Source organism: Sapajus apella, unplaced genomic scaffold (genome assembly GCF_009761245.1).
Source record: "Sapajus apella isolate SASKATOON/1434 unplaced genomic scaffold, GSC_monkey_1.0 scaffold101, whole genome shotgun sequence".
In the NCBI taxonomy this organism is placed as follows: Eukaryota; Metazoa; Chordata; class Mammalia; order Primates; family Cebidae; genus Sapajus; species Sapajus apella.
Window position 1 is genome coordinate 693023 of NW_022437041.1, and position 25386 is coordinate 718408.

Genomic DNA, 25386 nt, shown 5'->3' on the forward strand with positions numbered 1-25386 from the left:
GCACTACATTGTGAAGCAGATAGGTGTCAATATTATCAAAGGGACAACTGTTATTGGAAGCAGCCAGCAAATCAGAAGGTCCTGCTTTGCTGCAATTGCTCTGTTAACGTGTGCCTTTCATGATGTGAAATCTGAGCCTTGGGAATGGTGATATCGTTTTTAAACTGCTTTTAAAAATTCCTTACCTCCTGTGTAAACTTCAAACATTCCTGATGTCATAAGATTAAATTGTAGCCAACATTCAGTCTGTGAATAAACTGTTTCCAACAAGGTAAGGCTTAGTTTGTGCTGTTTGTTTCTTTGCCTTCTAGAGAAGAGACGCAGACACATACACGTACACACAGACACACGCACACACACCACAGGACATGATAACCTTTGGAAGAGAAGAATTAAGGGATGTTAATGCAGAGCACTTGCTGGGCAGGGACCTATGCGTGGTTTCAGGAAATCCCAGTCACGTCGCCAAGAAGGTCATGAAAAATGAATGGCCCCCAAGCACCACTGTAACAGACTGTTTTAGTGAGTGGTAATGGGCCATCTCTAGAATGAAAGGCTGTGTATTTATAACTGTGCAGGCCACCGGGTATCACACCATTCATTATGCCTGCCTGATTTAAGGGAGATGCCTTTTCCAGGGGTGACATGGGAGCAAATTATTTCCAGGAATATCACAGCTCTCTTCTCCGCCTCCACCTACCTCTCTGTATGGCTCACCTCATCTGAGCAGTAAAACACACTCTCATGGTCACACAAGCACATTCTCTGAATTTTTGCTGTCATAGAGCATTTCATAACTAGAGCTTTTCCCTCCAAAACATCTTATCCCAACTTGTATTGGGATGGGTGAGCTGGAGTGAGGGAGCCTTGCCTAAGGAAGGCTTAGATGAGGAGCGAGACCACATGCTTAGTCTGCTGTCTCTCCTCTATCAGGTGTCTTACTGGGAGGCTGTGGGCTGAGGTCGAGGACATGATAGACAATTATTGGACTAATTTGCAAAGCAAATTTCTGAAGTACGATTTTTTGCTTGATATGGATTCCATCTTCACAGAGAAGGCAGCATTTGATTCACATTTTGTTTCTTGTTTACAGTCATCAGTAGCTGCAAAATTACCCAACCTCTCAGGACTTTTTCTGATGAGAAATTAACCAACTGCACAAAATTTTATCTAACTCACTTTCCAACATGAGTGCTTTAGGAATGCTTGAAATTCTAAGAAGATACACACATGGAACAACCACAAATTCCAACCAGCGTATCAGATGTTGTGAAAATTAATTATTAAGAATAACTAATCTCAGGAAACCTGTTGATGTAGCTATCTCACTTAATATAAATGTGCAAAGTCTCATAACAAGAGTATTTGAATCTGTCAGAAGAGGTATCATAAGGTAATTTGTTTTTAATAAGGAATTTACGTCATTTTAGGTGTTACATAAAAAAAAAAATAAGCTTTATACTTCACACTGGTCTAGTGAGGAAAAGAGAGATATACTGGCTTTCAACCGAGTTAACTCAGCTGCCATTTTAATATAGCTATAATACATCAGTGGTTAAAATAAGATTTCTACAACAGAGTTTTCATGCTCTGTGTCACAGGCTTTTTTGAAGTGATGGTACAGTTATTTTGATCAAACTTTCCAGAGAGGGTCCTTTGGATTATCAAATGTGTGTGTGTATTTAATTTACGTAAATTGTGCCCTGATTTTGGCCCCCAAGAGCTCACATGTTTGTAAGATTTTAGAGACTATTTACAGAGAAGCACTTTTTTTCTGAATAATTTTGTCATTGAAATGTGGCACAAATCTTTCAAAATGGTAATTCTCCCCAACAAGCTAATCCTTCAAGAGGTTTTTTTTTATGTCTCACAGAAAGCTGTGTGTAATCAAAAGACTCCACAAAATACATGTTGGTTTGAGTCACTCTCTATAATTCCATTTAACTATTGCCAACTCCAAACACAGCCACAATTTTCTTGTATCTTACGCACATCAGATAAAGAATGCAAAAACAATTGGCTGTTAGCAGTTGAGAACCCAAAGGAGGAAGGAAAAAAGCTTTGCTGGTGTTTTTCAATTAATTTCTTTTCAAGTGAAAGTTTGAAAAGAAAAAACAAGAAAACTGGAAGTGACCTAAAAACTCTGGTGTGATAAGATAAATTTTGGCCTGAACATCACCCTGTTTCCCTGAATACACAGTCTACGTAAGAGAAGCATGACCAGGAAAACATGAAATGTATTTTCAACAATTTGTAAAATCATGCTGAAACTTTAAGAAATACAAAGGATTCAATTTTGAAGAAATTAAGTTTGTTGGAAAATTAGTGAGGGATGAAAGCAAATAAAAATAAACAAGAACTTTGACCAAAATTTTCTTTTTCAAAATTGTGCTAATGCTAAATTCTTTTTTAATCCGCTTTCTCAAATAGAACAAAGACATTTATTAATATCAGGAATTTCACAGTATTTTATATTTCATGTGCTTTTGAAATAACCAACAAATGAGTCAATGGCGTTTGTCAGAATGACCTGAATGCATAAAGCATTTAGTGAATGCTCTGGTTTCTAACAGTTTACCAAACATGCTAGTGTTGTAATCCAGCAAGTGCGAAATCACCAGAGACAAAGACTAGGCCAAATTACAAGGTCTTTATTGCTGGCGACCACGGAGGAGGACTCAGGTCTCTCTAACCCATGACCCCGAAAGGAGGGCGTCAAGACCTTTTATGCTTATAAATGACCTCCTGGGCGGGGGTGAGGGTGAGAGCCTTCGGATATTCCAAGGGCCAGGGGTGTTCGGACCTTCCAATTGTTACTTAAGTGGTTTACAGAAGTCAAGAAAAGCGTAGTTTACACATTGTCTGGGTAGGGTGGAAATTACAGACCTTAGTTACTTATTACAAGTCGCAGGGGCCAAGATGGCGTGGGTTTGGACTGCTCGCCTGTCACATTAGGGTTACAGAGAGCAGTTTTAATGGAAAAGCCAAGGTATGGTCGAGGTATGCAGTTTATGGCTCATCTACCATGTCATACCAGCCCCTGTTTTCTCTTAGTGAGAAACAGAGTGATAGCCTTAGCCAAAGGCATAGCCAGGGAGCTTTTGTTCCACTCATCCAAATGCCTCTTGAAACCCTCTGATTTCTCTCTTAGAATTCATGTACTGCCGATCCTGAAAAATCAATGTAACTGACCACTTCAAGTATCTCCCACATTCTGAATAACATTTAACATCACCCAAAGTTTTCTTAGAAGCAGAGGCTATATAAGCTGATGATAGAGATTATTTCAGGTTGGGAATTCACTTCTGTCTTTAAAAGTGTCCTGGGCTCAACGTGACAAAAAAAGGCTTTTCTGGATTCAAAACCCCTCACAGGCTGCAGCCAGGAGGAAATGAAATGGGCATGCGCAGGTCTGTTTGTAACCACTGAGCCAGGGAGTGAATCCACCCCTCACAGCTTATTAATTCATGCAAAGAGGCACAGGACATCTTCTCTGCCTGAAATAATTACGAGCTCAGGACTTTCTTGAAGATAGGCAGACCTGGGTTTAAATCTCAGATCCATCCCCACCAACGTATGACATTGGCAACTCTCTTTAAAGGAGGAGTAATAATGATTCCTAATTCAAACAGTTGATATGAGAATTGTCTAAAAGATTACGGAAAGCAAGTTTCAAAGTTCCTCATACCGATAAGCATTCCGTAAAGGTAAGTTATTATTATATGTAAATCTACCTATGTTATCTTTGAGCATTGTAACCTTGGATAATTCCAAGGACCAAGGGAACATCATGCCCTCATGCCATTTTAAGCTATCATTTTGTTATTAAAGAGTTAATTAAAAGATCAGTCAAGACAGTGGAGAGGTAGGAGACCAGACTAGAGGTTGGCACTCTCTAAATAGTGACTAAAAGATTCACTGGCAATGTCATCCTCTTAAAGACAGTGAAATTGCCTTTTCACAAAATGTTGAATAATAGTAATTAGAACATTATAGCATAGCGTGCCCTCTAGAATATGAATGTATTTTTATCTATTTCTGCATAACAAATTATCTCAACATTTAGAGACTGAAAATAGCAAACAAGAATTTTGCAAAAGTTTCTGTAGCTCACGAATCCAGGAGCAGCTGAGCTGTGTAGTTCAGCACAGGTTCTCTAGTAGGCTACAATCAAGGTTTTGGCTCAGGCTATGCTTGTCTCAAGGATATCTGCTTCCAAGCCCATGTATACAGCTATGGGAAGGTCTCAGAAAGGCTACTTTCAAGTCCACTACCTGGGAGTTGCTACAGGGCTGCCATATGCTTTATGGCATAGCAGCTGGCTCCCCCAGGATGAGTCATTCAAAATGGAGTGAGGGAGAACCTCCAAGATGAAAACTGCAGCCTTTTAGAACTTAATCCCTCAATTACTATCCTGTCACTTCTGCAGTATCCTGCTTGTTATATGTGCGTCAATAAGCCCAGCCCCCACTCAACAAGAAGGTATTACAAAAGCATGTGAACACCAGAAGGCAGAGATCACTGGGAGCCACTGTAGAGGCTGCCCACCGAAGAGTACTCTGGTCCCCAGTGATTTATGTACCTCTCAAATGCAAAATGTACTCACTGCCCTTAAAGATCTCAAAATTCTCATTTCATTGCAATATCGGTTTAAAGTCCATGATCTCATTATCTAAACCAGGGCCAAGTATGAATGTGTTTTCTCAAGTGTAGTTCTTTAAGCACAACTCTTCAAGTACAATTCTTTCTTATTTGTAAACCTGTAAAACAAAAGAGAAAATTACGTCTCTATGAAATAGTGGAACAGATATAAGATAAGCACTTATGACCCTGTTCAAAGGAGGGGTGGGGGATGGAAGACATAGGGTTACGGGTCCATGGCAGTTCTAAAATTCAGCCAGGCAAATGTGGGAAGATCTTTGATTAGGTCTCACATCTGAAATAATTATTCATGTTTCTCCACTCTGCCCCTGAACGCTTGGTTTCACCCTCTTAGTCTTCCTTCTGGTTTTGCAAAATATAGTGGGTGCTAAAATTCTGGACATTCAAAAGTCCTGTCTTCATTCTGTACTGCTCTGTACTGTCCCATTCCATCCAAGCGGTAATGTTTCTGTATCTATTTTGAGAACTTCATGGGTTTCCTATGAAACTTCTCCAGACGATATCCACTAGACAAAACCCATACTTACACACCTGTTACAGATAAACTCCCTTCCACCTTGGGCTTCTGCTGAGATGACCAAGGACAATGACCTTTGGCTTAGAAGCTCTACTCTTTAGCTGAGAGAATCTGTGTGGCACACTCTGAATTTACTTAAAGGGCCTTTAGTCTGACTGAAGGTTCTCTGAGGTGCCAGAGAATTGTGAAGATCTTAAAAGATTTACGGCCACACCCTAGACATTAACTCCGTTTTAGCATCTCTGACGTTCTGAATAGTGTGAGAGCTTTCAAAACCATCAAGACCTACCTTATTTTTGTTTAACAGTCCTTCCCTTAGTTTAGCTCTCTCTAATTTCACATTTCACTATAAGCAGCGAGAAAAAAAAAGTAGGTGGTAACTAACTATTCTGCTTGGAAGTCTCAGCTGGATCTAGTTTATCAGGCATATTTTCTATTTTCTACGTTCCTGCAGACAAGCGTATTGTTGAGCTTCTGCCCTTTCTTCCAATTTCCAATAAGATTTTTCTCCCATTCCTTTAAGACTTCACTGCTAGCCTCCTCATAATTCAAAATTCTATGCACAATGGGTTCAAGGTACTTGATCTTTTACCAATATTCTCCTTAAAATTCTCACACAGTTTCCAGCTTCTACACGTTGCCTACTTCCGAAACCAGTCTCATTTTAGATTTGTTATGAGAGCGTTCTATTTCCAGGTTCCAAAATCTGTCAGGAGTTAGAGTTCATTCAGCATTCAGACAAGTAGAGCCACCAGCAAAGTGAATCCGCAACCACGTTCCATTCTTATGTCATTCCATTGAAGACTCACATTTACAGGAAAACATTTTGCTGTCCAAGTCCGGTTCACATGGCCATCCACTCACTGATCAGAAGAAAGACAGTGTAGTTGGACTGATAGTGACACCAAAATGATCCGTGATAAGAATGGTTAGTTTTTCAAAAGAAAGGCGCATGTTACTATCAATTGAAACAGAAAGAGATACTGGTTGGATGAAATAATAGATGCCCACCACCTCTATCAATAGTCTTTGTAACTGGCTGATGGCCTGTTATTTGCAAATAATGGATAGAAAGAGTCCATAGAGTATACCCTTCCCAAAGATGTCAGGGTGATTTACAAAGAAAGATACGATGCTTACTTCTGTTTACAGCTCTGGGCTATCTCCTATATCCAGCTCAGTTCATGCTTTGCTTGGTTTGTAATGTTGCATAGGAGCAGGTAGTAAAATGTAGCACAGGAAAGAAATGTCGTGAACCAAACAGAATGATTAGAAAGACCTCTCTCCCATAGACATGGCCTGAGAGATAAATTACAACTCGGAGACCACACAAAAATCTGAGTGCGTTGTAAACAGGGTAAACATTCGGACTTTGAAATTACCATCAATTTCTTCCTTTTTTATTATCAACATTTCTCTGCCTGTATACTTAAAAAATATTAATTCAGAACATCAATCTTTGCTTTCTCCCAAAAATGTCCTGGGCTATGTGATATTTTCACACAAAGGAGCTATTTTTGGCATTCAAAAATTGCTTTTCTTCCTGCTGGCAAAAAGAATTCACTCACTACCTACTAGTGCATAACACTTATTTTGCTTAAAAAAAAAAGAGGAAAAAGAAAAAGGAGCTTCCTCCAAATGATATAGAAGAAAAGAGAAGATATTACATTTTTAAAAGACAAAATTACTCCTCCTCTTGGAATATTTCTGGAACAGCACCCTGCTGCGGGTCTATTGCTTCAGAGGCTAACAGTTACATAAACCCTCTTTAACAGCTTCTATTCCAGGAATAGCATTGTCTCTGCCTTGAAAGGAACAGGCAATGGAATAATGACTGACTTTAGAGCCACACCCTTATTTATATGCAGGGCTTGTCAAGGGAGAGATTACCCCATTCCTTTTTACTTTTTTGTTTGGATCTTTTTTTTTTTTTCAGTAGAGACGGAGTTTCGACATCTTGGCCAGGCTGGTCATGAACTCCTGACCCTCATGATCCACCCGCCTCGGCCTTCCAAAGTGCTGGGATTACAGGCGTGAGCCACCGCGCCTGGCCTTTTGTTTGGCTCTTACTTCCTTTTTGAATATTTCTAAAGTTTCGCTTCCATATGTGCCTGGGACCCCTATGTTCATACTGAAAATGGAAGGAGAAAATTAGGCTGAGAATTGAAAAATTAAAATTCTCTTTGGTCTATTAACTTACTGGGTGTTCTGAAGCCAATATTTTATTTAAAGAGAGGAAAAAAAGTAAGAACTTTGTAAATAAGTTTTGTACAATTTGATGCTTAAATGGACATTATGGGCCATTATTAAATGATGAACATTTTTAAATAAATGGTTATTTTAATAAACAAAAGTGTCATTTTATTTAATCTCTCCCTTTAAGTTATAGGTTGCATGGTAATTTAGGAAATACCGCTTGTATTCATTCGTTATCATACTGCTATAAAGAAATACCTGAGACTGGGTAACTTATTAAGAAAAGAGATTTAATTGGCTCATGGTTCCACAGGCTGTACAGGAAGCCTGGCTAGGGAGGCATTGGAAAACTTAGAATCATGGCGGAGGCTAAGGGGAAGCAGACACAACTTCACATGGCCAGAACAGAAGGAAGAGAGAGGGGAGAGGTGCCATACACTTTTAAACAACCAAATCTTGCAAGCACTCACTATTACCCAGCAGCACTGAGGGGCAAACTGCCCCCACAACCCAATCCCCTCCCACCAGGCCCTCCCTCCAACACTGGGGATTACAATTTGATCGGAGATTCAGGCGAGGATGCGGATCCAAACCATATCACCACTCTGTTAGAAACTCTGTAAACTTGACTATTTGGGAAAAGCAAACGTTATTGCATTTCTTCCACTGAGCATAAGCACAGAACGACATACCATTTTTACCAGCATTAGTGTTAAATTTTCTTGGGACTTAAATTTAAAAATTCTCCAAACCATCTTAGCTTTAAAATTAAAAGGGGATTCTATCATTTATAGCACTTACACTCCTGGGATACTAATTAGTGAACAATTCATCTGGAAAATTAAAGATGTCTTCCAGAAAGTGTTACTAAAATGGGTGTTTAAAAAAAGTCTATGGGGGGAGAACTAGACTCAACTAACCAGCAGCTGAAAGAATATGTTCTTATTCTATGAGATTATATATTTATAACAGAAAATAAAAGTATGCTACTATGGATGACATTGCAATACACTAATACAATAGAACAAAATCCTACAGGGAATAGGTAGTTCCCAGGTGCCTGATGCCTTCACTAGCAGGATGAAGTGAGCTGGTGTTACATCAAACCACTGGAAAGGATTGAGCAGACGTGGCGCTGAAGAAATCATGCATTACCCTATGTCCCCCAGAATCTCAGTTTTCTCTTACAGAGATAGCTGAAGATAAAGAATTTAGGGCAATATGATTCTTCCAGTGCTACAGGTTTATAGCTCTGTAGAATATGCACATCCTAACAGTGTGTGCAGGGGAGGCGGCTAACTGAGGACAATAGTGTCTGAGCAGCAGCAAGAAAGGGAGGACACAAGGGAAAAGGATGTCATGGGAACCATCAGGATGGTGTTTCTGGGAAAGAGGGTTTCAGAGGGAATTTTTTAATAAGGATAATGAATGAATCACGTGTAGATTGTTGGATGGACAAATGGATGGATGGTTAAGTGGTCAGCAGGTAAACATTCCATATTGTCCTGTTATTTCCACTTCAAATCCTACCTTTTCTTCTTTCACTTACTGGTTACTTACTACTTATTGCAAACTCTTTTTCGTTATTATTTCTTTTTTCTTTTTTCTGAGATGGAGTTTCACATTTGTCACCCAGGCTGGAGTGCAATGGTGCAATCTTGACTCACTGCAGCCTCCTTCTCCCCGGTTCAAGTGATTCTCCTGCCTCTCAGCCTCCCAAGTAGCTAAGATTACAGGCGTGCACCACCACGCCCAACTAACTGTTTTTTCTTTTCTTTTCTTTTTTTTTGAGACAGATTCTTACTCTGTCACCAGGCTGGAGTGCAACGGGGCGATCTCAGCTCACTGCAACCTACACCTCCTGGGTTCAAGCAATTCTCCTACCTCAGACTCCCAAGTAGCTGGGATTACAGGTGCGCACCACCACATCCAGCCAATTTTTGTATTTTTAGTAGAGACGGGATTTCACCATGTTGCTCAGGCTGGTCTCGAACTCCTAACCTCAAGTGATTTACCCTCCTCGGCCTCCCAAAGTGCTGGTATTTACAGGCATGAGCCACTGCACCCAGCCTGCAAACTCTTTTTCTTGTCCTCATTCCTAACATCTTATTTGGTCTCTTAATTCAGACACTTGATGACCAGACTCTTTTAGACCAAAAACCATGCCTTATTATAATCCGTACCTCCGGCACCAGCACTTAGCCAAATGCCTAGTATATAGTAGAAATTAGATACGTGTTTGGTGACAGAATGATGTGTAAATAAAGAAGTGGATGAATATTAAAGGGCTGAATGAAGAATGGGATAAACCACTCTTCCTTCGTATCACTGAAAAAAGTTGAGGATAGGTTTTTGATGATAATTTTATTTTTCAATGATAACATGGTACTATATAGAAATCTACTATATTTAAAAAAATTAGCTTACTAGTCTACTTCACAAACAATATGGATAAAGTAAGCTTTTGTGGACCTGCTTGTTCCTGTGGTGATACCTTGACACCTTGAAAATTCTGAGTTGTGCTCTCAACTCCAAAACCTTGACTAGTGCATGGCTTGTAAATCGGCCTGTTGTGTTTATCAGTTGGAGAATATCCAAAACATAAAGTAGAAATTAACTTTTGCTACTACAAGTCTAACGTGACTTGTAATGTTTTATGGAGGTTTTAGATGCTGACGATCGTGGCTAATAAACAGAATGCAGATCTACACCTTCTCTAGGTATAAAACATGCTGTTTAGAGAAGTGTTGCTGTATGTCAAAAGGAGGAAAACTCTTCTGTGACTCCAAAGACAAAATCAGAATCCAAGGTAGCAGTCACCAGGGTCAAGATTTCAATTCAACTTAAAGAAAGCCAAGCCTTCCAACAATGGAAAGAGGCTCCTCCTGAAGTAGCCAGCTCAGCCACCACTGGCCATATTCAAGAAACAGAGATACTTGGTTTTTGTACAAAAGATTAAAACTGACCAAAAATTTACATGCTAAACCTGAAGAATTCTGGGCCACCCTGAGGCCTTCTCTGCCCATTGAATAGCCGCCCTAAAGGAGATTTTGACTGACGGTTTTCTTTACAGGGTGATTCAGGGGCTTACCTTGTCTACTCATCCATCCAACCATTTAACCATCCATCCAATTGTCCATCCAACAATCTACCCGTTGATTCATTCATTATCCTTATTAAAGAATTCCCTCTGAATCCCTCTTTCCCAGAAGCACCATCCTGATGGTTCCTATGACATCCTCTTTCCCTTGTGTCCTCCTTTTCTTGCTGCTGCTCAGACACTATTGTCCTCATTTAGCCCCCTCCTCTGCACACACAGTAGGATGTGCGTATTATACAAGGTCTAACCACTTATCCTGACTTCTTCCTTCTTTACGAAACAAATTCCTCAGAAATCCGGGGATATGTTTCTTCTATTGTCACTCACATTTATTATTTTATTTTTATAACACCCTGTGAAGAAGGTAGTATTAATATTAGTATTCCCATTTTGTAAACGAGGAAACTGAGACCCAGAGAAGTTCTCTTACCAGCCCATGCTCACATGACTAAAATGACCTGAACCTGCTCCCTCTGGTTCGAAGCCTGGTGCTCTTCCCACCACCACAAGTGAGACAACTAGGTCCTGAGGATTTAAATGGGAAATTTCTTTTTGAGCTAGAAGTCCCCTTCTACTTTATATATGACTCAAATTTTTAAATGTTATTTATGTATCAATTAAACTAATACGGGGCTCTGTAAATGTTCCTAAAACCAATTTCTTTTTATGGAGTACATTGCAGCAGTCATAAACTCAGAGTACTATTATTTAAGTTAGTTAAGTTATTTTAAGATTATACAAAGAGGGCAATTTTATCACATCATCATTGCTATTTTGTCATTTTAGCATAGACAGGTTAATTTAAGGAAAGAAACTAGTTTCAAAGGCAGTAAGCCACAATGGCATCGAAAAACCTTTGCCAGCTGGCTGTAATGCTCTGAAAATTAATGAAATCATCACCTCTTAAAATTTTCTCTAGAGTTACACTGTCAGGAACATATTCTTTCTAAATTTAGTTATTGGCAGTCACTTTTAAAAACTAACAAAATTTATTAATAATTTCCATACATATCAGGGTGTGTCTTTTTAGTCAGTAACATTTTAATTTGAATGTCTATTACTTTATAACATAAACGAATCAAGATGATTTGTACTACAAAACTGGAGAAGAAACCACAAAAAATGATCCCCAGATGCTTGTGGTAGGTAGTTCAGGCTTGGCTGAAGGAAAATCAGGGTGTTATTTCAGACCTATATTCATATATTGCAAGTCTTTTGAGTATCCAAGTAGGATGATAATAAATGTCACAAAAATCCAGCAGGAGACTGCATAGATCATCAGTCCTCAGCAGAATCTTGCTGAAGGCCAACTTTTGGTGAATAAAATAGTTATGATCGCCATAAGTTTGGGGGGCATAAAATGTTTTACATTTACATAAATTTACATAAACTACCTAAATGATTTCAGCTACCAGGAGAAAAATATATGAGTGTTTTCTTCCATTATTTAGATCTCATATACCTTCTAGAGAAGTGTTTAAGAGAACTTGCTTGCAAATTTCTCTGAAGAATTCTATTGCCAAGTTTGATAGTAAAAACTTGATTAAATAAAATAGCTGTGCAAAGGAAATCTGATTAAATTTAATTCAAGTGAATCTATTTTTTAAAATCTTTATTGTTTAAAATGTGTCCAAAATAGGTTCTTTTTTCTCCTCCTTTAATTAGTTCAATATATAGTGTTGAATACTATTAAGGAGTACAGGGTCATTTCAGAAACATTATTAAGAGAGAAAGCTTAGGTGGGCTCTGATTCTAGGTTTGATGTCCACTAGTTTTGGAATATGAGGCAAATTCTTTAAATTCTTTCATCTTCTATTTTTGCAGCTATGGAACAAAAGATGGCAAGGGGGTTCTCCCACCTGAATACAGAAAAAATAACCTGAGGGCTTTGATAAAAATTAGAATCCTGAGAACTACCTTGAAAAATCTTGATTTGAGAGTGAGGAAAAAAACCAGAAATCCATATTTATGGTCAGCACTGTAGGTGATTTCAGTACAATTGGTCACAGCACTGAGTTAGGAATTACCAAAACAATCTTGAGCCAAAATAACAGAGCTGGAAGCATCACACTCCTTCATTTCAAAACATATCATAAAGTGATTGTAATGGTACTTGCATAAAAACAGATACATTGATCAGTGGAGCAAGATAGAAACCCCAGAAATAAACCTATGCATTTATGGTTAACTAATTTTTGACAAAGATGCCAAGAATACACAATTGGGAAAGGACAATCTCTTCAATACATGTTGTTGGGAAAACTGAATATCCATATGCAGAAGAACAAAATTAGACTCTTACCTTATACCATATACAAAAATCAACTCAAAATGAATTAAAGATTTACATATAAGGCATTGGAAACTGTAAAACTACTAAAAAAAAACAAAAAAGAAAATCTTCATAACATTGGTATAGCCAATCATTTTTTGGATATGACCCCTGAAGCACAGGCAATAAAATAAAAATAAACAAATTAGATGGCATCAAGCTAAGATGTTCTGCACAGCAAAAGAAACAGTTAACCAAGTGAAAAGACAACCCATAGAATAGGAGAAAATACTTGCACATTATACATCTGATAAGGGGTTAATATCCAAAATACATAAGAAACTCAAACAACTTAATAGCAAGAAAACAAATAACTTAAAAATGAGCAAGAGACCAATGGATTTGTCAAAAGAAGTTGTACTAGCCATTTGCTAATAGGTCCATGGAAAAATGCTCAGCATCACTAATTAGAAAAATGTAAATTAAAACCACAATTGAAATATTACCTCACACCTGATAGACTGGCTTTATTCAAAAAGATGAAAGATAACAAGTATTAAGAGGATGCAGAAAAATTGAACATATATATATATATATATTGTTGGTGAGAATAAAAATTAATACAGCCATTATAAGAGTATGGAGCTTCCCTGAGAAACAAAAAATAGAATTACCATTGAACCCAGTAATCTCACTTCTGGGTATACATCCAAAAGAACTGAAATCAATATGTCAAAGGGTGTCTGCATTGCCATGCTCATTGCAGCATTATTCACAATAGCCAAGATATGGAAACAACCTAAATGTCCATCGACAGATGAATGGAGAAAGGAAACGTGGTTCACATACATGATGGAATATTATTTAGTCTACAAAGGAGGGAGATCTTGTCATTTGTGACAACATGGATGAATTTGGAGGACATGGAGCTAAGTGAAATAAGTCAAGCACAGAAAGACAAATACTGCGTGGTCTCACCCATATATGAAATCTAATAAAGTGGAACTCTCCCAGACGTTAAAATTAAATTAAATTTTAAAAAAGATACAGTTGAACTCACAGAATTAGAGCAATTGTTAGCAGAGGTTAAGGTGGCAGGTAGGGAGGGATAGGAAAAAAGGGGATGGTGACTTGTTAATCAAGGGGTACAAAGTTGGCCGGGCGCAGTGGCTCACACCTGTAATCCCAGCACTTTGGGAGGCCCAGGCAGGCAGATCACGAGGTCAAGAGATCAAGACCATCCTGGCCAACATGGTGAAACCCTGTCTCTACTTAAAAAATACAAAAATTAGCTGGGCGTGGTGGTGCACGCCTGTAGTCCCAGCTATTCGGGAGGCTAAGGCAGGAGAATTGCTTGAATCCAGGTGGTGGAGATTGCACTGAACCAAGATGGGGCCACTGCACTCCAGCCTGGCGCCTGGCAACAGAGCGAGACTCTGCCTCAAAAAAAAAAAAAAAGTACAAAGTTTCAGATAAACAAGAGTAATACATTTTGAGAACTGTTTCCCAGCACAGTGACTATAGTCAACAATAATATGTATTTCAAAATAAGAGAGCAAATTTTAAGTGTCTGGTCATAAAGATAATAGGTAAGCAAGGTGACAAGCATGTTAACTAGTTTGATTTAATTACGCCATATTGAATACATATATCAAAACATCATTCTGCACCCCATAGATGTAGACGATTATGGTTTGTCAATAAAAAATAATATTAATAAGTTTTAATAAATAAATATGAAGCCAAAACAAAAGCACAGAAAGTTTAAATGTTTTAGCTCAAAAAGCTAATTAATTATGTAACAGCACTATTCAAATATATAGCCCAATGTTGTCCAAAATATTCCCAACAAAGAACAAATTTGGACTAATTTTCTCTGCTTTGGGGCTTTTAAAAGAACTGTCCACACTATATATGAAGCCTTTGAAAATCTGTCTGCAATGGTCATATTCTAGAGCCGGTAGAAAAATGGGTTTCCTGATAAGGCATCAGTTTTGCAATGAACACAATGAAATATGTCACTTTCAAGTTGAGTCCATTTTTGAAATTCCAGGCAAAGCCATCATAGCCCCTGCCATGGATGCTGGATAATTGGGATTCGTTGCACAACCTACATTCTCCAAAAGATGATTGACATTCCTGCAGTTTGTATTGTGTGAAAGTGGCCACGTTGTCAAAACCTGGGCAAACACAATCTTCTCAAAAGGTTAATTGAAATTCAGTTGAACACAAAGAATGGAGAGTTTTTCCCACATACTTTTGATACACAGTTTAAAAGTTATGATTAGAATAAAGTATTTTATCTAGATTAGCACTGAGCACTATGTAGCCACCAGCTCTGTGTGGCTACAGAGCATTCGAAATGTGGCTAATCCAAAATGAGGTATGCTATAAGTATAAAATATGCACCAGACCTTTTAAGACTGTTTTATTAAGAAAATGAATGAAAAATAACTCATTAATTTTTAATTGATTACCTATTGAAGCAATAATATTTTGGACATATCAAATTAAAATATAATAGTAAAATTATTTTTTGTTTTTACTTTTCAATGTGACTACTAGGAAATATACATGTATAGCTCACATATTTCTACTGGGCAGCTTTGTTGTCAAAAAAGATTAAAGGGCGTATCTTCTCAAACAGCTTAATTAATGCTATTTGAAGCTCATTAGAGTATGTATTTCTATCCACAGAATGTGAAATCAAGATAATAATGTCGTTTCATACAAGTTTATTATATATTATGCCCTACTGATGCCTCTAAAATATGAACTAAAAATTTCAGAATAATTTTGATTTATGTCTAAAAGGACCTTGTCAAAACACAGTGCCTTACAGAGTCAGAATTTCTAGACATCCTAAAAAATTATCTAATCTCATCTCATCCTTTTAGATGAAGAAACTAATAAGTTAACCGATCACCTTTATATTACTTATGAGCAAAGCAAAAACTGAAACTCAGATCTCTGAATCCCAAACCACAAGATTTCTATTGTACCAGTACTATTTCAATCTGACAGTGTTTTAAAAGTAGAATAAAACTATTCCAAGCTTTTTTACCCATAATAAGTAGTCTTATTTTTTCAAAAGAACTTCAATTCAAAAGCTATGTTTCTAAAAATTGCCATAATTCAGGTCAAACTTATTAACCCAAAGATATTTGATTAAAGTAATTGAATTATACATTTCTGTTGGTTTCCTTCCCCAACACATAGAGTTTTATCTAAGAAGGCTTTATGACACAAAGCAATCAAAGCACAAAACTGACAAAATCACCAAGAAGGAATGACATTTCTAAACAGAAGAAGGGTGGCAAGGAAGAAACCAGCTTGATTCAACCAAGTGCCTTAAAGCCATGGAGCAAAGTTGGATTCCCTGGAAAACTAGCCCAGCAGCACGCTGCCTGCATAACAAAAGGCAACAATACTCCAGAAGGGATAAAATCAGAAAAACAGAAAATAGGAGGACACTAACCAACTTGCAGGAGATATTTTGAAAACCTTGTTAATTTCCTGTATTTGACACAAAAGAAGGTTAACAGAGAACTGTGATTCTTTTTTAGATAGGAAGAGAAAACTGCCCCATAGCTGAGCTTTCCTCTGCGAGAGAGGACCCCTTCAGTTTTGCATCCAATTGCTTCACCAGTCACTCTGACACTCCCCCTGTAAAGTGAGAAATTCAGTCAAGCTTCTACCGTTTTTTCATTGTTAATAAAATAATCAGAATTGATATTCCATTTTGGGGAGGCTGGGAGGGAGACCTAAATTAATCTTTTCGAGGTCATTTAAAAAACAGTCTGAAGATAAAAGGAAAATAGTCATTCTAAATATTGCTTTTACAGTTGATCAATTATTTTTGGCAAAATAATTCCATGATATATATTGTGATATATATTGTATAAAGTGACTAGCACAGTACCTGCAAACACTACTCAGTAAATGTTAATTTTATCTGAATCACTCAAAGAGAAGCCAGTGTAATAGAAGGTTGGATATAATTAAGCACTGGGGAGAAAAAAAGCATCTGTATTCTATTTCTTCTTAACATTCACTATTTTATTTTAACATTCTAATTGCAATGAATTTTCATTGTATGTTACCTGAAAAATATAAATAAGGAATATGGCTGGGTACAGTAGCTCATGGCTGTAATCCCAACACTTTGCAAGGCTGAGGCAGGCGGATCCCCTGAGGTCAGGAGTTTGGGACCAGCCTGGCCAACATGATAAAGCCAATTTCTACTGAAAATACAATAATTAGCTGGGTGTGGTGGTGCATGCCTGTGGTCCCAGCCACTCAGGGGGCTGAAGCAGGAAAATTGCTTGAACCTTGGAGGCAGAGGTTACAGTGAGCCAAGATTGCACCACTGCACTGCAGCCTGGACAATAGAGCAAGACTCTATCTCTAATAAATAAATATAAATATAAATAAAATATAAGGAATATAAAGTATAAAATCCTTTTTTTCTTTCATTTCACTCAATATTCCAGTTTCTATTCCCTTAGCATCTGATTTGATTAAACACTATTTTTTGCTACTCTAGTCTTTCTCAAACTCTATTCTCTTCACTTGGAAACCACTTTACTGAATTTGAGAATACATGATACTCAGGACAAAATGAAATAGCATTAACATCAGTCTCTGGCTACCAAGGGAAGGCCAAAGAGTGTCACCATGGGGTTGTTAGCACTTTAACTCTAGAACTCAGTGTGTCACTTCATCTAGAAGGGATCAGGCTCTGGGGACCTGGCTCCTATTAATCAAATCATTAAGAATCTGATCTAGAAACCAGCACGTCAATTATCAATATACTAAGAAGAAAAGATCTACTAATGCTATGGGATCTTTGGGTGTTGCTTTTCTTGCCAGAAACCTTTGTGCCTGGTTGCACCTTTGCCTGAGTTCTTGTCCCGCATCCAGGAAGAATGAGGCAGACAAGTGGAAGGTGAGCAAACTGAAGAGGAGCTTTACTGAGTGTTAGAACAGCTCAGAGGAGACCCATAGTGGGTAGCTCCTCTCTACAGGCAAGCCATCCCATCAGTGTTCAGTTCTCAGCAGGGAGGAGGCCTGGAGTGAGTGTCCCCTCTCTGCAGCTGGTCATCCTGTCAAGTGTTCAGCTCTCAGCAAAGATAAGGCCTGGAATGGGTGGCTCCTCTCTGCTAATTGCTTGTCCTGACAAATGTTCAGCTCTCAGCAGAAAGGGAAGCTCCACTCTGCTACTGGTCATGAAATCGTTCACATCTCTCAGCAGAGAGGAGGCCCTGGAGCAGGTAGCTTCTGTAGCTGGTGGTCCAGATATCTATCTGCTCTGCTCTGGCTGAGTCCAGAGATTTTATGATCTTGTGGGGGACACAGGAAACTGTGTGCTGACTGGTCCATCAGCAGCCATGTGTGGGCCCAGGAAAAAGTACCATCAGTTCCCCCTTCAGTCTACAGGACTGGCAGCCAGATCCCCCAGGCTTCAAGCTTTCCCCAGCTTGAGGGTGGGGCTTCACTGTGGACCCACCCCCTTCACCCCAGGATCCTATCTGCCTTTTCCACTGTTCACGGCACCCAGGCTATTCATACCAAGGGGCTGCAGGCCAGCACTGAGCTGCCTTCAGCTCTCCTTTGACATCCCCCCTGTGCTTGTCGGCGCCCGATGTCTTGAGGGGCCAAGGTGGCAGGGGGGCTGACATGTCAGTGCTTCCCCGAGCATGCCCCCACCCATCAGGACCCCAACCTTGCTCCATGATCTCAGTGGGCACCAGGAATGGGGAGAGGCCAGATAACGGGAGCAGGCAATTCAGAACCTGTCAGCGGTGGGTGTTAGGGAGGCCTTCCCAGGCGCTCAAGAGCACAGAGATGCCTGGGTCCATAGCTGGGCTTGGGTAGCTGTAGCTGCCCATGAGGATCTCCTGCCCTGCCAATTTGGAAGCGGCAGGGCTCCCACTTGTCCCTTGGAGCAGGAGCCCTGGGCCCCGGGAGCGGAACTCCTGCCTCCTCTATGGAGTGGGAGGCCTGGCTGTGCCTCCCCACTGCAGCCGACATGCTGGCAGCAGCCACTCTACATGGGCCACTGCTGCCGTCACTAAGAAGATAGGAAAGTTCACATCAGTTGGTCAGACATTACTTTCCTGTAAGATAATACACATGGGACACTAAATTATAATTAGTAACTTGCTTGAGGTAGATGGCCTTGATGTGTGTCCTGGAGCTATAAAGGCCAAATACATTTACCCACTTTGTAGAATTTGCCTGCCGTAAGGTCTGGGGAATTTGCAGAACTAACAAGAACTCTGAGGAGTGCTGAAGATATTCTGACAAATATTAGTTCTTGATACTTCTTTTTAGTTATTGTAGTCTAACCATCTCTCTTCTTTTAATATGACCTTTCTACAAAAGTCTATCATAAGATTAATCAAATTTAGCTTACTCTACCACAAGCATATTCCCATTCTACTTTTCTAAGATATCCCCTTGTTTGAGTTTTAGGTGTTATCAAGATGTTCCAGTCTTACATTTACAAATATCTCCTACTTTATCCATCGTGAATGGTAATCCAACCTGTCATGTGGAGATTTTATTAGATAAACTCCCTAAGCTAAGGGTGATGTCATTTCCAAGTTCTTGGTGAATACCTCACTCTTCCACCATTTAACTGTACAAGGCCCCTTATACACTTTCCTTAGTAATGGAAGTATTGAGCCTCATTCTAAATAATTTAGGACATGTCTAAACACATTTTTCATGAGTAATTTTGACCCATATATCTCAGTCACTTCAGAGAACGCAATATCATCATCTAAAATTTCCAGATCTAGACAACAGAATAAGTTCCTTTGAAGGGCAAAAGGTTTTCTATTTCAATTCCTTCCCAGACTTCTGAGGAAAATAGGTTTCTTACAGTATTTTCCTAAGCCAAGTAAAAATCAAGTGGTCCTTTGGCAAAGCTAGGGTTTATTAAGTAATGTTTCCATTTGAACTTTAAATATGAAAACCATCTTCATGTTACATTTGCCTACACTCTAAGGATGGATCTAGGCATTCACTTCAAATATTAGTGTAGACGTAGGATTTAGCATACTGCTTTATGCTGCGGTAAAATCCTAAGTGAGATACCTGTATAATTTCTATGAAGAACTCAAAGCAAATTTTTTCAAAAATGAATTCACTACTCAATATTTACAAATGTTTAATTCTTGCATTAACTACAGCTTCTAGGAAAAGTACAGACTATAATTTTAATGAGCATACCATTGGTTAGATTTCTTGAGATTTATATTACATTAAACCAGGTATTGTCTTTTTTCCCTCTGCAGTCCTTAAATTTTAATCACCCTTAATGCAGTTGTATTACAATTTTAATTTTAGAAAATGTACAGAATATCTAAGGAAAGGCAAATGAAGATAAAAATCACCCATTCCTCCCTACTAATGCCCTAAATTTTGGAATATATGTTCATTTTTCTCATTAAGGCTAAATTTTTAAGAAAGCTACCAGAACTGGACCTGACCACCTTCCATCTTCCATCAAGGTATAAACCAGAAACATGGTGATGTGCAAGGGGCAGATGTGGCAGAGGTGAGGCTGTGGAAATCAGTAATATGTCAGTACATGAGCTGTTCACCTCTTTGAACTTTCTAGAAGTCCAACGTAGTTGCAGTTGTTTAAAATATGGGAGAAATTTTAAGGTACATAAAGTCTGCTCAGTAAATTGTGAAATGTTATTGCTGTTAATCTTGAGAAATTATATAAAACCTCCAATTTTTGTTGACATAGAAAAAGAAACAAGAAGAGCTACTGACTCAAAGCATCTGGAGATGATATAATTATTCTGTTCCCTTGCCACCATCACATATATGATAATAGACATGCGTCTATATGATGGTGATAGGATCTGAGAAATGCATTATTAGGTGATTTTGTGGTTGTGCAAACATCATAGAGTGATTGTACTTAAACACACCTTGGTGGTGTAGTCTGTTACACACTAGGCTACACATTAGTATAACATGTTACTGTACTGAATGCTGTAGGCAATGGTAACACAATGGCAACTATATGCATATACAAACATATCTAACCACAGAAATGTTACAGTAAAAATATTGTATTAAGTTGGTACAAACCTAATTGTGGTTTTCACTATTAAAAAATAATTGCAAAAACCACAATTACATTTGCACCAAACTAATACTGTAAATTTGTGGGCCCATCATTGCATATGTGCTCCATTGTTGACTGAAACGTCATTATGCAGAACATGACTGTATTTGTCTTCTTATTTTCCCATCTTTACACACCCTGGATTAAAAATATCAGGCTTTTCATTTATTATTTTATTATTTTTTTGTTATACTTAAGTTCTGGGATACATGTGCAGAACGTGCAGGTTTGTTACATAGGTATATATGTGCCGTAGTGGTTTGCTGCATCCATCAACCTGTCATCTACATTAGGTATTTCTCATAACGCTCTCCATGCCCTAGCCCCCTGCCATCCAGTGGGCCCCAGTGTGTGATGTTCCCCACCCTGTATCCATGTGTTCTCATTGTTCAACTCACACTTATGAGTGCAAACATGCAGTGTTTAGTTTTCTATTCCTGCATTAGTTTGCTGTGAATGATGGTTTCCAGCTTCATCCATGTCCCTGCAAAGGATATGAACTCATCCTTTTTTATGGCTGCATAGTGTTCCATGGTGTCTATGTGCCACATTTTCTTTATCCAGTTTATCATTGATGGGCATTTGAGTTGTTTCTAAGTCTTCACTATTGTGAGCCATGGTGCAATTAACATATGTGTTCATGTGTCTTTATAGTAGAATAATTTATAATCCTTAGGGTATATAACCAGTAATGGGCTTGCTGTGTCAAATGATATTTCTGGTTCTAGATCCTTGAGGAATCATCACACTGTCTTTCACAATTGTTCAACTTACTTATACTCCCACCAACAGTGTAAAAGCATTCCTATTTCTCCATATCCTCTCCAGCATCTGTTGTTTTCAGACTTTTTAATGATTGCCATTCTAGCAGATGTGAGATGGTATCTCATTGTGGTTTTGATTTGCATTTCTCTAATGACCAGTGATGATTAGTATTTTTTCATGTTTGTTGACCTCAGAAATGTCTTCTTTTGAGAGGTTTCTGTTCACAGCAATTGCCCACTTTTTGATGAGGTTGTTTGTTTTTTCTTATAAATTTATTTAAGTTCTTTGTAGATTCTGAAAATTAGCATTTTGTCAGAAGGATAGATTGCAGAAATTTTCTCCCATTCTGTAGGTTGCCTGTTCATCTGATGATTCTTGAGTTTAATCATATCCCATTTGTCAATTTTGGCTTTTGTTGCCATCGCTTTCCGTGTTTTAGTCATGGAGTCTTTGCCCATGCCTTTGTTGAATGGTATTGCCTAGGTTTTCTTCTAGGGTTTTGTCTTTCATGGTTTTAGGTCTTACATTTAAGTCTTTAATCCATCTTGAGTTAATTTTTGCATAAGGTGTAAGGAAGGGGTCCATTTTCTGTTTTCTACACATGGCTAGCCAGTTTTCTCAGCCCCATTAAATAGAGAATCATTTATCCATTGCTTGTTTTTGTCAAGTTTGTCAAAAATCAGATGGTTGAAGATGTGTAGTGTTATTTCTGAGGCCTCTGTTCTGTTTCATTGGTCTATATATCTGTTTTGCTATCAGTACCATGCTGTTCTGGTTACTGTAGCCTTGTAGTATAGTTTGAAGTCAGGAAGCATGATGCCTCCAACTTTGTTCTTTTTGCTTAGGATTGTCTTGGCTATATGGGCTCTGTTTTGGTTACATATGAAATTTAAAGTAGTTTTTTCTAATTCTGTGAAGAAAGTCAGTGGTAACTTGATGAAGATAGCATTGAATCTATAAATTACATTAGGCAGTATGGCCATTTTCACGAAATTGCTTCTTCCTATCCATGAGCATGAAATGTTTTTCCATTTGTTTGTGTCTTCTCTTATTTCCTTGAGCAGTGGTTTGTAGTTCTCCTTGAAGAGGTCCTTTACATTCCTTGTAAGTTGTATTCCTAGGTATTTTATTCTCTTTGTAGCAATTGTGGATGGGAGTTCACTCATAATTTGGCTCTATTTTTGTCTATTATTGGTGTATAGGAATCTTGTGATTATTGCACATTGATTTTGCTTACTGAGACTTTGTCGAAGTTGCTTATCAGCCTAAGGAGATTTTGTGCTGAGATGATGGGGTTTTCTAAATATACAATCATGTCATCTGCAAACAGAGACAATTTGACTTCCTCTATTCCTATTTGAATACTCTTTATTTCTTTCTCTTACTTGATTGCCCTGAGCAGAACTTTCAATACTATGTTGAACAGGAGTTCTGAGAATGGGCACCCTTGTCTTGTGCCAGTTTTCAAAGGAAATACTTCCAGCTTTTGCCCATTCATTATGATATTGGCTGTGGGTTTGCCATAAATAGCTCTTACCATTTTGAGATACATCCCATCAATACCGAGTTTATTGAGCATTTTAAGCATAAAGGGCTGTTGAATTTATCGAAGGCCTTTTCTGCGTCCCTTGAGATAATCATGTGATTTTTGTCATTCATTCTGTTTATGTGATGGATTATGTTTATTGATTTGCATATGCTGAACCAACCTTGCATTCAGGGATGAAGCCGATTTGATTGTGGTGGATAAGCTTATTGATGTGCTGCTGGATTCAGTTTTCCAGTATTTTACTGAGGATTTTCGCATTAATGTTCATCAGAGATATTGGCCTGAAGTTTTATTTTTTTGGTTGTGCCTCTGCCAGGTTTTGGTACTGGGATGATGCTGGCCTCATGAAATAGATAGGGAGGAATCCCCCTTTTTCTCTTTTTTGGAAGAGTTTTAGAAGGAATGGCACCAACTCTTCTTTGTACCTCTAGTAAAATTTGGCAGTGAATCTGTCTTGGTCCTGGGCTTTTTTTTGGTTGGTAAGCTATTAATTACTGCCTCAGTTTCAGAACTTGATATTGGTCTATTCAGGTTTAGCCTTGGGAGGGTGTATGTGTCCAGGAATATATCCATTTCTTCTAGATTTTCTAGTTTATTTGCATAGTGGTGTTTATAGTATTCTTTCATGGTAGTTTGTATTTCTGAGGGATCAGTGGTGATAGCCCCTTTAGCCTTTTTTGTTGTGTCTATTTGATTTTTCTTTCTTTTTTTCTTTGTTAGTCTGGCTAGTGGTCTACTTTGTTAATCTTTTCAAAAACCCAGCTCCTGGATTCAACAATTTTTTGAAGGGTTTTTCGTGTGTCTATCTTTTTGTGTTCCACTCTCATCTTAGTTATTTCTTGACTTCTGCTGGCTTTTGAATTCAATGGCTCTTGCATCTGTAGCTCTTTTATTGTGATGTTAGGGTGTTGACTTTACATCCTTTCTACTTTCTCCTGTGGGCATTTAGTGCTATAAATTTCCCTCTAAATACTGCTTTACCTGTGTCCCAGAGATTCTGGTATGTTGTGTCTTTGTTCTCATTGGTTTTAAAGAACTTATTTATTGCTGCCTTAGTTTTGTTATTTACCCCGTAGTCATTCAGGAGCAGGTGTTTCAGTTTCCAGGTAGTTGTGCAGTTTTGTTTCTTAATCCTGAGTTCTAATTTGCTTGCATTGTAGTCTGAGAGACTGTTTTTTATGATTTCTGTTTTTCTGCATTTGCTGAGGAGTGTTTTGCTTCCAATTATCTGGTCAATTTTAGAATAAATGTGATGTGGTGCTGAGAAGTAGGTATATTCTGTTGATTTGGGGTGCAGAGTTCCGTAGATGTCTATTAGGTCCACTTAGTACAGAGCCAAGTTCAAGTCCTGAATATTCTTGTTAATTTTTTGTCTCATTGAACTGTCTAATATGAACAGTAAGGTGTTAAAGTCTCCCAGTGTTATTGTGTGGGAAACTAAGTCTCTTTGTAGGTCTCTAAGAACTTGCTTTATGAATCTGGGTGCTCCTGTTTTGAGTGCGTGTATATTTAGGATAGTTAACCATTCTTTGTATTTTTTTTATCGTTATCCATTTAAAGTCTGTTTTATCAGAGAGTAGGATTGCAACCCCTGCTTTTTTAAAATTATTATTTCCATTTGCCTGGTAAATATTCTTCCATCCCTTTATTTTGAGCCTACGTGTGTCTTTGCATGTAAAATGGATCTACTGAATACAACACACTGATTGGTCTTCACTCTTTATCCAATTTGCCAGTCTGTGTCTTTTAATTGGGACATTTAGCCCATTTACATTTAAGGTTAATATTGTTATGTGTAAATTTGATCCTGTCATTATGATGCTAGTGGCTTATTTTGCCCATTAGTTGGTGCAGTTTCTTCATAGTGTCGATGGTCTTTACAATTTGTTATGTTTTTGCAGTGGCTGGTACAAGTTTTTCTTTTCCATATTTAGTGCTTTTTTCAGAAGCCCTTATAAGGCAGGACCGGTGGTGACAAAATCCCTCACCATTTGCTTCTCTGGAAAGGATTTTATTTCTCATTTATTTATGAAGCTTAGTTTGGCTGGACATGAAATTCTGGGTTGAAAATTCTTTTCTTTAAGATCTTTGAATGCTCTCCCCCACTCTCTTCTGATTGTAGGGTTTCTTTAGAGAGATATGCTGTTAATCTAATGGGCATCACTTTGAGGGT

At 38.2% G+C, this 25386-nt stretch overlaps 1 long non-coding RNA gene across 1 annotated transcript; it reads left to right on the top strand.

The window, feature by feature from the left end:
* The first annotated feature begins 260 nt into the window (after positions 1-260).
* Positions 261-17828, top strand: LOC116536505. The gene is made up of 4 exons (XR_004262676.1): positions 261-271; positions 2591-2594; positions 13818-13832; positions 17742-17828. It is a non-coding gene; the product is annotated as an uncharacterized LOC116536505 (long non-coding RNA).
* The last annotated feature ends 7558 nt before the right edge of the window (positions 17829-25386 follow it).